This window comes from Phoxinus phoxinus, assembly GCF_949152265.1.
Source record: "Phoxinus phoxinus genome assembly, chromosome: 2".
In the NCBI taxonomy this organism is placed as follows: Eukaryota; Metazoa; Chordata; class Actinopteri; order Cypriniformes; family Leuciscidae; genus Phoxinus; species Phoxinus phoxinus.
In genome coordinates, this window is record NC_136877.1 from 20597724 (window position 1) to 20613785 (window position 16062).

Consider the following 16062-nt stretch of genomic DNA (forward strand, 5'->3'; position numbering starts at 1 on the left):
TCTCTCTCCCTCTTTTTGTCTCTCTCTTTCTCTGTCCACGCTGATTGATGCCACACTATTCGGGCAAATTGCCTGCGCACATCTTACCCAAGCGGTCTGGCAAGATCGTGTTTGTGCGAGTGTGTGAAGGGTTGAAGGAGAGAAAAAGAGAGAAGAGCTTCGCGAAGGTACAGCCAGCATGACAATGCAATCTGGCCCGAGGGGGAGAGAGATAGACAGACGGACGGACGGAGAGAGAGACGATAGGAAAGATCCATTTCTTTCCTCTTAATGTACTTGGCAACAGAGAATGCAGAAACCCGTGCCAATAAGGGCTGATTGAATCGCAAGAGGAAGGTGAAGGAATATCGCCCCCCGCCTGTGTCCGTTTATGTGGATATTTTCAGTCCGACAGAGTCCGGACAGTGAGAGAAGGAGATAAAGAAAGTCAAAATGTGTGTGCATATAGGATTTGGACCCTCTGTGCTAGAGATTCAAGGGGTCTGGTTAGCGCTCGTGAAGTGTGTGCGTGTGTGTGCAGGATTTGGGCTCTCCTCTGTACAGAATGAGCGATCCGTCTTGCTGGTGCTGAGGAAGCATTCCCATAATCCCACTGCTCAACTTCAAAAAGCTTTGTAAAAGACTACACAGCACCCTGCACCCCAGTAAAACCCTCCCCGTCTTTATTCTCTCTCCTTCTCTTTCTGGCGCTTTTCTTCTCCTCCGTAGCTTCAGTCATCTCTGGCCCCGTCTGACATCTCTGCATTCCAATCTCTCTTCTCAATGCACTTCTCATCAATATTAGATCACTCTGTCTTTCTCTTGCTCACTTTGACCATCTATTTCTCCCTCTGCACTCTTCTCCTGAATCTGACCCATCGCTCTTTGCCACGTTGAGCAGGTGCTGTAAGATTATTTTCTTTATGTATCGCTAACTCTCATGTGACCCGCCGAGCGAGGGGGGGGTGGAGTGTAGAGTGCAACCACAGGGCAGCCAGAGGACGAGTGCCCTAGTCAAGGGCACAATGACAAGGGTCAGAGGAAGTGGCCCAAGTGGGATTTGAACCTGCGTCCTTTTTTTTTCCACCGAAACGCCTGTTGTGTTATTTTCAGGTCGTCTGGTTTTCTAAAGAAACAGCCAGTGCTAAATGGGAGAGGAGACCTAGCTGTTTGGTGTATATTTCAGCTACATTCTGAAGATGTACGTGCTGAAGCAAGCACGTGTGTGTGCGCTCAATCGGCATTTGACCCGCTGCTCTCCGTGTGTTTTACAAAGTACAGAACTTCAGCGAAACTCCATGTATCTGTGAAGAGTAGCAGACAAGCAATGCCAAAACATTAAAAACGGAAGGGCCCATAACAAAGACAGACCCTTCGATGATCTGTGTAGGCCTGTCCTTTTCAATTAGCCCTTCTTCTGTTTCTTTCTCTCTCTTTCAGCAGGAGGTTCAGGAGTATTGAGTGAAGCCCAACCCCTGCTTCAAATATTGATACCGTTCTTACCAGGCCTCAATGCCCTTCCTACATGACCGGCTTCTGAAACAGAAAGGAAAAGTGTTTGTTTGCAGCTCTGCGATCATTACCGCTGAAAGAGTGTGTGTGAGTGTGTGTGTGTGTCTGTGTGTTGTATGCATTCGTGTGATGTTTTAAACTTGGCTTCTGACACTTGCATTAACTTCACATTTTTATTCCTCTCAGTCCCAAATACTTATACCATTTCCTCCACTTACAACAATCTCACAGATTCCCCTCGTACTGACCTTTTCCTCCGTGACAAACTCTTAAACGCAATTTGCATCAAATTTCTTGACTAACTTAATGTCTTTAAAATGGCCATGTCTAGAAGATTACCATTCTACTGCCAAATTGTCACGAATATGTACTGTTAAGGTGCAGTCACATTTACCACTGCTCTGTGAATTTTTTTGTTGATTCTCAGGGAATGCATGAACTGATAAAAATGTGTAGCTTGAATGCAATGAAAGTGTCTTTGGACAGAGGTGTCTGCCAAATGCATAAATGTAATGTAAGAAATTAGTTTCAAGCTTGAAACTAATATCTTACGTGAGGAAATGAAAAGACAGTGTACTGCAAAATAGTGATCCGAAAACATGTATTTCATGCCAGTGTAGTTCGATTCATAAGCAAATGACTCTTATGAACCAATTCTTTTACTGAATCCTTAAGACTCATGAACTCACAATGTTTTTTGTCTTTAAATCAAATCTGTTAGCAGTTGAATCAGCTTGTCTTGTTTGTATACTTCATTTATAAGCTCAGTTAATCAGTCAGTGCAGATCCTGAATCAACATCTGATTTGCTTTCTGTAAGCAGTAAATTATCATTACTTTCAGTGATGAAGTTGTGCATGATACTTCTGTCTTGGGTTATTTTAGACAAAAATGAAAAATCTGTCATGCTTTACTCATCCTCAGGTCATTCCAAACCTGTATGCCTTTTTTTCTTTTGTGAAACATACAATAATATATTTTGAAGGATGTTGGTAACCAAAAAGTTTTAGTTAACATCAAGTTTCAAAGTATGAAAAAAAAAACAGAAAAAAAAACAGACATCTTAACTAAAATAACTATAGGACTGCAGCCCATTAGACAAGCTCTTTCAATGCTTTTTAGAACCATTCCTTCCTCGCTCTCTTTCTCAGCCTTTCTTCGTCTGCTTCCAATGCACCCGTTCACCCTCAGTTGTTTATGAAATGGTTATGGTTTCTAGAAGTCCTCAACATATGTTAGAACTACAGTAATTTTGTAAATACACTGGACTCTGAACTGTAGACTTCCTCATAAAAGAGCAAAACACTTGACAATGGTTCACACATGTTGGGTTTTCGTGTTTTTTGGGGACAATAGAAATAATGAGTTTTATACTGCACAAACTGTATATTCTCTCCCCTTACATTAAATCTACCCATCACTGAAATCTTTCTGCATTTTTACATTTTCAAAAAATATAATTTAGTATGATTTGTAAGCGGTTTTCCTCATGGGGACCAAAAAGTACAAGGATTTATGTGGGGACATTTTGTCCCCGTAACATACGGTTTACCTGAACAGCACACGCACACGCACACACACACACACACACACACACACACACACACACACACACACACATACACACACACCCCTAAAGGTTAAAAACACATGAAATATTTACTCATTTAATAGCCTGTCAACATTGTCTTTCCTTTAAAGCATGACATTTGTTTGCAGTTCCATCTTCCTCTCACTCTCTTTCTTGCACACGCTTTCCCTGAAATGAATTATTGATTTTAGTTTTAAGTTGGTCTTCTTTTTTGTTTCCATTCTGAATATGAAAACAAATCATTTTCTTTCACCGTTTCACTCTCAAAGCTCTCTTTTTTTTAAAGAGCGCAAATCCATGAGCGTATGTGATCGTCTCCGGAGCCTCAAAATGCAGCCTCAGCATCCAGCCATTGATTTTGTTTCATCTTATTGAGTTTCTCCTTTCCTCTCCCCCTGTCGCTCTCTTATTGTCTCACTCTCTCCATCATTGCTCAGTCCATCTCTTCCACAAAACACTAATACTATACATGCAAGTGACTAATAAACTTGGCTTTAATGTTTTCAGAATTACGGTGTATTAAAAGACATTTAATACACTGGAAATACAGTAGAAAATGAACCCTAGAATAGCATAGAGTAAATAGAGGAGTAACATATAAATAAAAAGTGAATGTCCAATTGACAAACAAATGGCTCTCACTATATATGAACAAAATATTTTTTATGAATAAAAAAACATACAACTCAACCAGTGAATTACGATTCACAAACAAATGAGTCTTATGGACTTGTGTATGTTTTGATTCGCTGAAAAGAACAAGTCCATAAGACTCATTTGTTTGTGAATCATAATTTACTTATTGTGCTGTATGGTTTGATTCACTGAAAAGAACAAGAAGTAAATTATGATTCACAAACAAATGAGTCTTATGAACTGGTTTGATTAAGTGAATCAAAACATGCAAGCAACCAATGAATGTTGATTCACGAATAAATTAATCTTATGAACTGATACCATAAGTTCACACTTCAGTGAAATCAGATATGCTGACCAAGGGAAGGACTCTGAGCTCTGAATTTGGCCCGAACCCAGAGTCCTCCACATCCCTGGCTGGGATAGGAACCAACCGAGAGTGAGGAGTCGGAGGGATGGAGAAAACTGTTGAGGAACGTAGGTGAGTCGACTATGTATATACAGTATATGGGCCTTCTCTTGTGCTGATTGGATAGACCAATTGTTCCTCTCGAACTTTATTAATAAAACATAATTTAGCACACAGCCCAACCAGTGTAGCTTCATTCATAAACAAATTACTATTTTGAGCAGGTTATTCTATTGAATCATTCAATTACAATTTTTTTATCATAATCACATTTTGTTATAGCTTATAGCTTACGTTCATTAGTTTTTAATTGTTGAGCATTTTTACACATTGTAGTAATACCAATTTTGCACTTTTGCAATTTAAAGCTTAAATTTTTGGTTTTGTTGAAAATTTAATCTGTTAAATAAACAGCAATTGAACTGCAGTTAGTCCTCTATTTTAATTAAAAAAGTTAACAACAATGTACCATGATAAGGTTACCTGTATAATTCACAGCAATAGCTAATATTTAGAATGGAGATTTATTTCAAACTGTATAAGCAAAATGGACGATGAAGCAAATCTGAATCAAAGTGAATCAAGAGAATTTAACCGAATTGGGAAATGTGTATCGATACCCGGCCCTAATAGCAAGTAGATAAAGAGAAATGAATTTGTCATAAGAGAGTACTGAGAGAACATAATTTTGGTCATCCCTTGTCACGGCATGACATCACATTCAATGCTGGCATTAGACTGAATAATTATATCATAATAAAGCCACAATCATCATAAGATAATGTAGTTCTCCCTCAAGAGAGAGACAAAGGAGTCTGCAGTGCAGTCTCTTTCTCTCTCTATAAAGGCATCTTGACACATTCTCTCTCTCCTTATTTCTCGCTGCTGCTGCTGAATTATCTGTGTGCCACAGGAAGACCCTAATATCTCCACATACAGATCAATGCATCCCCTTGTGAGAAAGAGGAAGCTATAGAGAAAACAGAATAGCCTCCCCGATCTTCCCACGCTTGTTTATACCGAAGCTTCCAGAGTGAATTGAATTCCTGAACACAGGCGGTCATCCGTTATTGAGATTACCTGATTCTGAGATTCAGAGTTTCCTGCCTCTGATTCACAGCATCTTCCTGTCTGTCTGCTCCCCGCTGCTCGCCTTCCTCTACATTTCCATGGGCTCATCATCTCATTCCAGAAGGTTTCACGGGCTCAGACTTACACAGCTCATTTGAACTCTAGTGCAGATGCTGCCAGGCCAATTCATCTTCCCAGATGATGCTGAGATACTTTCTCTCAATATATATTAAAAAAGTCCAGTGATTCTTGGTAGGAAATTTGTGTGATTAAGGCGTGGTCTAATGATGCCTAATCTGCAATATGAATATATTATATTTTTCAGACGTGTTTTGGTGATAGACTCTCCAAGAGGTTCCCGGAATGCATGCGAGTATGTGACTTGCCACACTTGCAAACACATCAAATAGAACACAAATAGAACACACTGTGTTAATATAAAGGAATTTTCCGTATTGATTTTTCACAGGTGTTTTAGTCGTATTGTGAATTGCGCAATTTGCATTGTGTTTTAAGAGGCGGTCACACTACACCTTTTGTTACATTGACTTTCATCGAATGCGTCAGACTGCAAACGCAAGCTCAGGTAAAAAGTTTCGCATTACGCTGCGGTCCAAAGTTCAAGTTTGGTGAATTCTGACCAGCTATTTCACATCACGTGAAGACGTGTGACCAGCAGAAGATCGATACATCACGGCATGACCTAAAAGAACAATGTTTTTGCAGTAAAGTGTTTGTTTACATTTTGAGTGCTTTACTACTTGACGCTGCAGAGCATGACGTCATTTCACGACCGTTACAGTGTCTGACGAAATTTTGCATGCTCAAAGTCTAGTGTGACCGCGGCTTTAAAGGGATAGTTCACTTTGAAATTAAATTTTGGTATGTTTTAGCTTACCTGAAGTGCATCCAAGATGTAGGTGTCTTTGTCTCCGCAGTAGTTTCAATTTTGATATTTTTAGGTCAAACCGTTCTTGTCTGTCAGTCATATAATGCAGGTATATACCTACTGTATCCAAAAGCATGCAGAGATGTCTCTAATAGCATGCAGAGAAAAGTCCAAATAAAAAATTCCCCATCGTAAGTGCACATTGATGGCCTAAGACACGAAACAAGCGGTTTGTGTGATAAAACGAACAGTATTTATATCGTTTTTATCTCTTTTACACAACGACGTCCAAGTGATCTGTTTACACCGGATTTCTTCCCCGGAAAAGAATCTAACCGCCTTCGATTGGACGTTGCATTTTTAAACTCAGCAGAAACGCGTTTGATTGGCTGTACGGCTCAACGTATGATTTGATTGACCTGAACAATGAAGCGAGTAGTGTGTCAAGATAGAAGGCTTACAAATTGGGAATAAGTGAAAACTCAACACTCCCGGATGAGTTTGCGCGAGCTTAGGCCATCAATGTGCACTTAAGATGGGGAATTTTTTAATTTGGACTTTTCTCTGCATGCTATTAGAGACATCTCTGCATGCTTTTGGATACAGTAGGTATATACCTGCATTATATGACTGACAGACAAGAACGGTTTGACCTAAAAATATAAAAATTTAAACTACTGTGGAGACAAAGACACCTACATCTTGGATGCACTTCTGGTAAGCTAAAACACACCAACATTTTATTTCAAAGTGAACTATCCCTTTAAGGTTAAAGGAAATGTCCGTAAACCTAGCAGATAATGTCCTGGCAGAAAATTACCAATACCTTTTGGGATTTTTTACAGATTTGTTTTTCTTACAGTGCATACATACTGGGACGCCCCATGATCCTACGGCAGAAAAGTGAGTAATCCAAAATACATGTGTACATGAGGCAGGAGGTTTAACAGGCCAGACCTTTAACAATGAAAATTTGAAAAGATTTGGAAAAACATTTACAAAACAATTAATGTTTATAGGCCACACAGACAAGTACATCGTTTTCTAAATCATACAACAATTTCTTAATCCCACATGCCTAACTATTGTCTTTAAAAGGGCTCATTGGATGGATGAATTGATATCAAATACAGAGTTATTCATAATATTTTATGTTAAATGATGTGTTACTGTACACGTTTTATATATTCTATATTAATTTGATATGCCCTTGCTCTATTATGACCTTCTCTTTAAAGCTGAAATCACATAGGTGCTTCATATATAATAACATGCCTCAAGTCTATCGAATATAAAGTGTATTCAATTCAATAATAAAACCCCCAAAAGGTTATTTTTGTTCTGGTCTCTGCTGTCTCGCAGCACTGCATTTTAAGTCTCATGCCCGAATACTCTAATTTCAACACCACGGATAGAGTTTCATTCAATTACTCTGTCTGTGCTGCTGGAGGCGTTCTTTAAAATGGCTTAACACAGCTTATTTCTTCCCATTTCTTTTAGCTGTTGTGAGCACAATCAGCAAAGTAAAGTAGCTGCCATGTCAGCCCAACCCTGAACTCGGTATAGGAATCCCTTATTTTAGTTGAATTAGTACACTGTAGAATGTATTTTATTCATTCTGCAGTTTCTCAATCACACATTTTAAACATTCAAGAAATCTGCATTTAAATTTGCATAGAATTTGAAAATTGTGTTTAAAAATGCTTGCTAGTACTTGATAAAATTAGATAGTGAAGTACTTAATGTTTTAAATGTGTTATCCAATAAACCTCTGTAGAGTCAATAATGCACTCTTCAACCTTGTTTATTTTAGACACAACACTTGTTTCATGGTCAAAACCCAGACAAACAGCATCCAAATGTACGTTTAATACCTATGAATCCTCTTCGAAATAGCAATTAGCCTTTTCTAGTCTGGCTAGAACAATGGTCTAGATTTGATGCACTGGAAGGCTAGCAAACGTAATGGACTTTAAAATCGGCGGAGCGCACAGAATCACCCGTTAATGGGGTGCTTTGCTTTCTCTGTCCATTTTTTTTTTAGCATAAAAGGTCAACTTGAAATGTCAACAGAACATTGTAAATAAGATACTCTTTCATTTTGTACATAAACACATCCAGCCAACTGCTGGAGCTGTGGAGATGGAAGGCGCTCAAGTGGGACCGGTGCAAAGAAATAAGTGCAATGCTGAAAAAAAAACACTTCCCACGGGTACTGAGAGAACTGGAAATTAATTCCCAAATCGCACGGTTTCCATTCAAAAAACTTCTCTCCTCACTTAAGTTTAACGTTGACTCTGTTGCAATACACTATGTAGAGATATATATATATATATATATATTCATGGTATTTCCGCATCACAGACCAAATATGAAATTCAGCGGAGTTCACCTTGCCTTCAAAAAGATACCGTTCTCCCTCAAGAACACACACCTACACATACACACATCACACTTACGGGCTATAAGAAAAGTTTACCCGCACAAGCCAGAGAACAGAACGAAATACTGACATAAAGTGATGGCAGCTGCACAGAGAGAAAATGTGCCAGCGCAAAACGAAGCACGACAAATGGAGGAAAGGAATTCTCCGGAAGAAACGCGCGAGTGGAGTGGAGGGGAGGGGAGGGGAGGGAAGTTGGAGGAGTGAAGGGTAGAAGAGCCCCTCGGGCAAGCTCACAGTTTCTGCCACTTTTAATTTGCTTGTCTAATTGTGCAATAACTGGCCTCATCTTCCCAAATCCTCCTTGAAATGTAGGCCTCCAATCACACCAGGCCAACCGCCATAGCGTCCGCTGACAAATGCTGCCTGACTGTTAGCGGGGACCAAATTGATCGCAGCAAGGAAGCTACTAAAAAGCCTCCATTAAGGGTGGGAGAGTGTTTATAAAGAGACTCGTTCAATAATCACTGTGTATCTGCTTCACAGGCTGCGTCTGCATCCTTTCTCGCTTGAAAATACATTAAAAAGGCCCAGATGTTTTGTAGGCATGGGTTATTGTTTTTCCAAAAATGAGAAATATTCAATAAAATATTCAAAGCATTGATATAAAACTGCTCAACCAAACCAAATGTTTTGTGTAGATAATACAAGCTGATTATCACAGCTAAGGAAATTAGCATGTATGACGAAAAGTTAATTGATGCTAAATTTGGTAACACTTTATTTAGATAGTCCACTTTAGACATTCTACTAACTATAAGTAACTTTGCAGCTACATGTCAACTAACTGTCATTAGAGTATTAGTAGACTGTCTGCTTAATATCTGCTAACACTTTATTTTGTTGGTCCCCCAACAGACATTCTACTGACAATAAGTAACTTGGCAACTACAAGTCAACTTGTTCTCCTAACCCGAACCCTAACACCTAACCTACCAGTCTACTAACAGTCTACTACAGCCTACTAATACTCTAATGAGAGTTAGTTGACATGTAGTTGAAAAGTTACTTATAGTTAGTGGAATGTCTAAAGTGGACTATCGAAATAAAGTGGTAACACTATTTCGCTAGGCCACTTTAGACATTCTAACTATAAGAAACTTGTCAACTAACTCTCATTAGAGTATTAGTAGACTATCAGTAGACTGGTAGGTTAGGTGTTAGGGTTCGGGTTAGTAGAATAAGTTGACGTGTAGTTGCCAAGTTACTTAAAGTCAGTATAGTGTCTGTTGGGGGACCAACAAAATAAAGTGTTAGCAGATATTAAGCAGACAGTCTACTAATACTCTAATGACAGTTAGTTGACATGTAGCTGCAAAGTGACTTATAGTTAGTAGAATGTCGCTGAATGAATGAGTGAGTGAATGGGTGAATGTGAGGCAATATTGTAAAGCGCTTTGGTGGCCATTGGGTCTGTGAAAGCGCTATATAAATGCAGTCCATTTAGAATGTCTAAAGTGGACTATCGAAATAAAGTGTTACCAGACGTAAAAAACGTGGAAGGCACAGGCCATGTAGGAAAGACATAAGGTCCATAAAAAAGGACTTCTTTCCATGAATTCATAGGCAAATATTCTATGATTGACCATACTTGTCTCCAGGACATTGTGTGTATGATTATTACTGTCTTGTATAATGCCTTTTGTATTGTATTCTGTTTTATGCTTTATGATAGAACCACTAGTTAATGAATAGATAACTGAATTTTTTATAACCAGTTTTTATAAATCAAGAGAAACACGTTCAGTTAGTTCCTTAGAAATGTTTTAAGACACTTAGATGGCTTTTCTTCTTCATAGGTTTTATGGACATCATATTTATTTTTTAAAGTCTCAATGAAAAAGAAAACAAAAAAAAGTATGTTGCAACACTGTTTTAATCCCTGTTAAACGTTACATGTATTTGATTACTATAGCAGTAAATTCTGCATAATTACAAGTAACCCTAAACCTATAAGTATGTTGTTAATTAATATTATACATTCACTTATTTGTGTAATTACATTCTAAATTGGACATGTAAAAATAAAGTGTAACCAAATAGTGTGGTCAAATCTATTATTTTACTCTCCTTTAAAAATTTCCCCCTCAAAACAATATTTCTTGTAGACACAGTTAAAGGGTTAAAGACAATGCTTGTTGACTGTAAGAGGACAGTAAAAACGAGTGATACAGAGGGAGGGAGACTTTGCTTTTTTAAAGGAAAGCATTGAGAATTTAAGTGGCAGCTGTGAACACTTGTCAAAAGAAATTTGGGTCATTCTCTCTTTAGCTTCCAGAGATATCATTTCAGCCTATATCACTTTTCACAGATTCATTCAAACACACGCACGCACACACACACAGAGAGAGAGACAGAGGTGCTCAAGTCTCCCTAAGGCCTGTTTTGAGCTGAAATAAATAACTTGACCCTCCGTTTGTGCTTCCATTGTCCTAAAAAGCATTATAGAAGCAATATTATTCTTCATGTAAACATAATGCAATGCTAACTTTCTCAAACAAACACTATCTAATTCACAACCCCTTCCTTAAATGATTTAGTTAAGTATAAATACGAATTAAATAAAATGAAGACACAACAGGTATATCGCCATATTTACCATTTGATTGATCATAGTAAGACAACTGTTTTGTATTGTTTAGTGTATAAATATTAGAGTTAAAGGTTTTTTTTTTTACAGAGGAGGACATCTCTTTTATCACTTCATAAATCATAAAATACTATCACATCAGCCTAACAAAATACATTTCACCATGTTTTTTAATTAATACAATGTTATATAAACCAAGCAAATTATATATGAACAAATCCCTCTGATGAAACCTTCAGAATTCCAGCTCAGTGCACAAGACATCGGAAGTCTTTGGAAGCAAAATAGTCCAAAATCTCAAAATTGACTAGTGCATGAAAAGCAATAGTTTTGCTCGTAGTGCCTTAAACAAATGCAAAAAAAATGTAATCAAATGCTTCTCAGTTTGAACAGACAGTCCTGGTTCAATTTGTGTGCTGGCACAGAGCTCAAGATGGCTGATGCAAACTGACACATGACTGAATGGCAGAGGTGACAGAACTCATATTTGAAAAAGGAAGGAGTGGAAAAGAACAAGTAAAAGAGAGAGAGAGTGTGTGATCGAGTTTTTTTTTTGTGGGAAATTAAGTAAACACAGCCTGTGGCAAATGAGAGCGGAGATGGTACACAGACCCCGGAGAATGGATGTGTTTGATTTTTGGAGATGGAGGCAGTGTGTGCCTGTGATATCAGGAAAAAAAGCCTGAAAAATAACTGTCCTGTGTCATAATTCAATGTGACGTGAGCGTTCGCGAGAGAGTGGATGTCAGTGGACATAAAAGTGTGGCCGCACCGAGAGCGTGTATGAAAAAAGTGCACAACTCTTATCATGTCCTATACAAAAACAGCCCTGCAGTCCTGGAGTTGACCTCCAGCTGATACATGTCTCACCCTGGATGTTGATCACTTTCTCGGTCAACTGTGTGAACATCTCCATGGACATGATATAGCACACAGATTTCAGCTTTCAAGGGATCTTTCTTCTGTGAAACAAAAAAATTAGTTTTGAAGAATGTTGGTAGCCATTCACTTCCCTTGTATGGACAGAAATCACAGAAACATTTCTCCAAATATCTTCTTTTCTTCCACAGAAGAAGGAAGTCATACAGGATTGGAACGACATAATGGTGGGTAAATGACAGAATAACATGTTGTTGGGTGAACTATTCCTTTAAATCGGTTTTAAAAAGAACCCAAAAATGTTTTTATTACATTACAATGATTGTGGACTGGAGCTTTCAAGCTTCAAAACAGAGACAAAAGTACCATAAAACTCATAAAAGTCAAATTATGTGTCAAAGGCAGGGCCGTACATTAACTTTGTGAGAAACAGACACAATTATTCAGTGTTAATCTTCCTCTGTGAGTTGAGTCAAAAAAATAAAAATAAAAAATCAGTCAATTATGTGAATGAATCATACAGACCGAATTATATGAACTGGACCAACCGGCTCATTGATAAGATCTGATTCATTAACAAATCAGCCATCGTTACATCATCAAGGAGTGATTTGACAAATTTTCAGTGAATAACGACTATAATTTTGGTCACAAATATTCTATACTGTATATAGGCCCATTCACACTTAAAAAAAAATCTTTCTTTTTTTACAAATGTATCTTTTAAGTTTGGAACTACATGAGGGAGAGTAAATACTGACACAATTTAAAGAATAAACTTATTTGTGAGCTTTGAAATGTCTAGCATGTTATCAATAATTTACCTGTTTTATTTCACACCTTTTTTCAGTATTCACTAGTGTCATTTTCTTTCACTCTGTACCATGTCTACCTGTCTCTAGCCTTCATATGCTTGCATGTTACCACACGTCTCCTAATTAACATCCACAGTCATACTTTTGGCTCTGTATTGAAGAATTAGGAAGCTAAAAGCAGTCTGTCTGAGTGAGTATGTGGAGTGATGCTTTAGAGTAAATACAAATCAATACTGCTGTACTAACTCAATTTCCTGTTAGCGTGAGTCTACATACAGTGTTTCACTGAATTAAAGAGAGGATGGGCAGGATGTGCAATCGTACCTAAAGTAAGATAATTGCGGTGAATATGGAAAGCCTGTCTGCTTATTTGGGCATGTAGCAAAAGATGCTACGTGTTGAATGGAGATGATAGACTGTGACTAGCATTGTATTGAAGCCATTAGGTTTTAGAAGCTTCTGTTGATTGAATCTGTTCCGTGGCCCCGAAAAACAAGCATGCGGTTCCATTCTTGACAAACGGGTGGGGAAAATGAGAGATAAAGTGAGGCTTGTATCTGATGTAACATTGTGCTTAATGGTTTCAGCAGTTGCATGTTGAACTCCACAACGCTTGTCTGTGTATTTGTTCATTTCCTGCTATTCTTTCAGTTCTCCCTGTTCCATGTTCTTTATCTGTAACCTCTTAACATCTCTTTTTCCCTTTACTTCATGTAGAAAATGGTTTTTGTATTGTAATTAGATGGCAATTTGTTAGCTCAGAGTTCCTCTGCACACAAGTATGTGCTAATCTCACTAATTAATCCTCATTTACTTAGTTTCTCGATAGAGTCCATCAGCTCTGCTTTCTGCATATTTTCTCCCTCTCTTTTTAACCTAATCTATTATTGTAATCATTATCATATTCGCTTTTCGGCCAAGAATAACTTGTTTTTTGCACATGCATAGTTCTGAGTGTATTGTAATGCAATCTGCTCCCTTGTTTAGCGGTAAGTGCATTGTCCAGTGAGTGTCCCAGTGACAAAATCATTACAATGAACTGAAACATTTGCTTCCTAAAAATGTCCAGTATCCACCATAAAAACAGTGCTTATTATTATTATGTATTAATGTTAATGTATTTGGTCTTGGTGGAACAGATCTGCTACGCTGCTTCTGCTGTTGATTATTGCTGTTGTTGTAGATTAAAGTCCAGGAACTTGTTACTGCCAGTACATACACCGATACACTGCTGTGAGCATGAAGTACACTCTGCTACTGCACAAAAATAGCATCAATTACCCACAGCAGATCTATACAGGTGGAGCTGGGGAAGATGGAGGGTTTCACAGGAACTATGAAAGCATGTTGCTAACTGCTATAGCAAACTCTAACCAGCAGCAAGGCTTATTGGCTGCAGATGTGGCAGGAACCAATCAGCTTGTGCCAAGTAGTTCAACTCTCGCTATGGTTTCATCCAAAGTTGTGAATTTTGGATATCGCATAAAACATTTGCGAATACAGCATAAAGCAAAAAAGTCCCGTCTTTTTTAATGCGCATAGATGATTTTATTCAGTAAATGTTTTTCCATCGTAGTTTATGTTTTCTCATCGGATAAAATAAATTATTCGACTCAATTGAGCGCATATGTTTTTTTATGTGCATTTTTAGAATTTATGCGCATCTTTGCATTTCCATTCAGCATTTTTTATGCGATATCCCAAAATGAACATAAAAATAGGTGGATTGAACTAATGTAAATATCATCAGTTGTGTTAAGTACCTTGGTATTTGTGTAATATTTATAATTAGTTTTAAAAAATGTGAAAAATATTTATATATTTTACAACATTTTGGCAATTTTGCTTTTTTTATATATTTTTTGTATGGGCTTATTGTAATACATAATACAAAAAAAATCAAGGCATTAAAAATTAAATATATCATATGGTCTCTGAATTTGTCAGAAGCAAAATATTATAATGTTTTTATACCTTTCATAGCAATTATTTATTTATTTGTTTATTTTGTAATTTGTAACTGTTTTGTTTTATATACTCCTAAAGTATTTTTGCGTTTGATAAAAGTCCAAAATAGAGCAAATTTTTCATAATGGTTTTTATCCACCAACAATGAAGATGCATGACAAACAAAGCAAATAATACCAGAAGAAAACATCCTAGGAATTAGGGAGAAGAATGAGACAAACCTGAACCAGACCTTTGTGTCTGCTCTGACCAGACTGATACATGTCACCCTCATTCACCAAACAATGAGGAAAAGCATGGCAACATAGAGGACAAAGCCTGGTTGATTGGTCTTTGTGGTGTGGACCGCTCTCCGTTTTTCAACCCCATGAAAGCTACAGACTTAAGCTGATGTGACAAATTACAGAGGCAGTCTCACAATGGCTTCCATTCTCAAGCCCTACCAGATATGAGAAATGGTCGCAGGCAGCACATCTCCCTCTGTAGCGGGTATCTGTTTGCTTCAGCTTCATTTATTCAAAGTATTTACTGTCTGAGGAAATGAGAACTGTGGTGAGGTCTGGACTGACATGGGCAGCCATGTGTAAACAGAATCCTTTATTAAGATAAAACGCAGGAGGCAGGTCTGATAAATGCAGCAGATAAATGGCTGTGGATATTTGTCTAGGCCGTGGAAAGTGATGTTTCATCATGGCAGCACTCCCTGATTTCTAATTCCTCCTATTTTCTTTTTCTGTGTAGTTTTTTTATTTTTGACTTGAGAGTGCACCCCAAAAAATGAAGCCTTCATGTCGTTCTAAACCTGTATGACTGTCTATATGAGAATTTTTTTCCATGAAAACTAATGTCATCTTTCTATGGTGGCACAGTAGTACAACACAACGAAATTTAAACAACAAACACAAGTTAACAACACAGCGGAATCAAGCCACAACACAACAGAAACAAGTCACAACACAACGAAAATAAGCCACAACACAATGAAAACAAACCAGAACACAACAGAAACAAACCACAACACAACGAAAACAAACCAGAACACAACAGAAACAAACCACAACACAACGAAAACAAACCACAACACAACGGAAACCAGCCGTAACACAACCGAAACAAGCCGCAACACAACAGAAACACCCCAATGCAACAGAAATAAGGCACAACACAACAGAACAAACCACAAAACAACGGAATCGCCACAACACAATGGAATCACCACAACACAATGGAATCGCCACAACACAATGGAATCACCGCACATCCAACAGAAACAAGTCACAA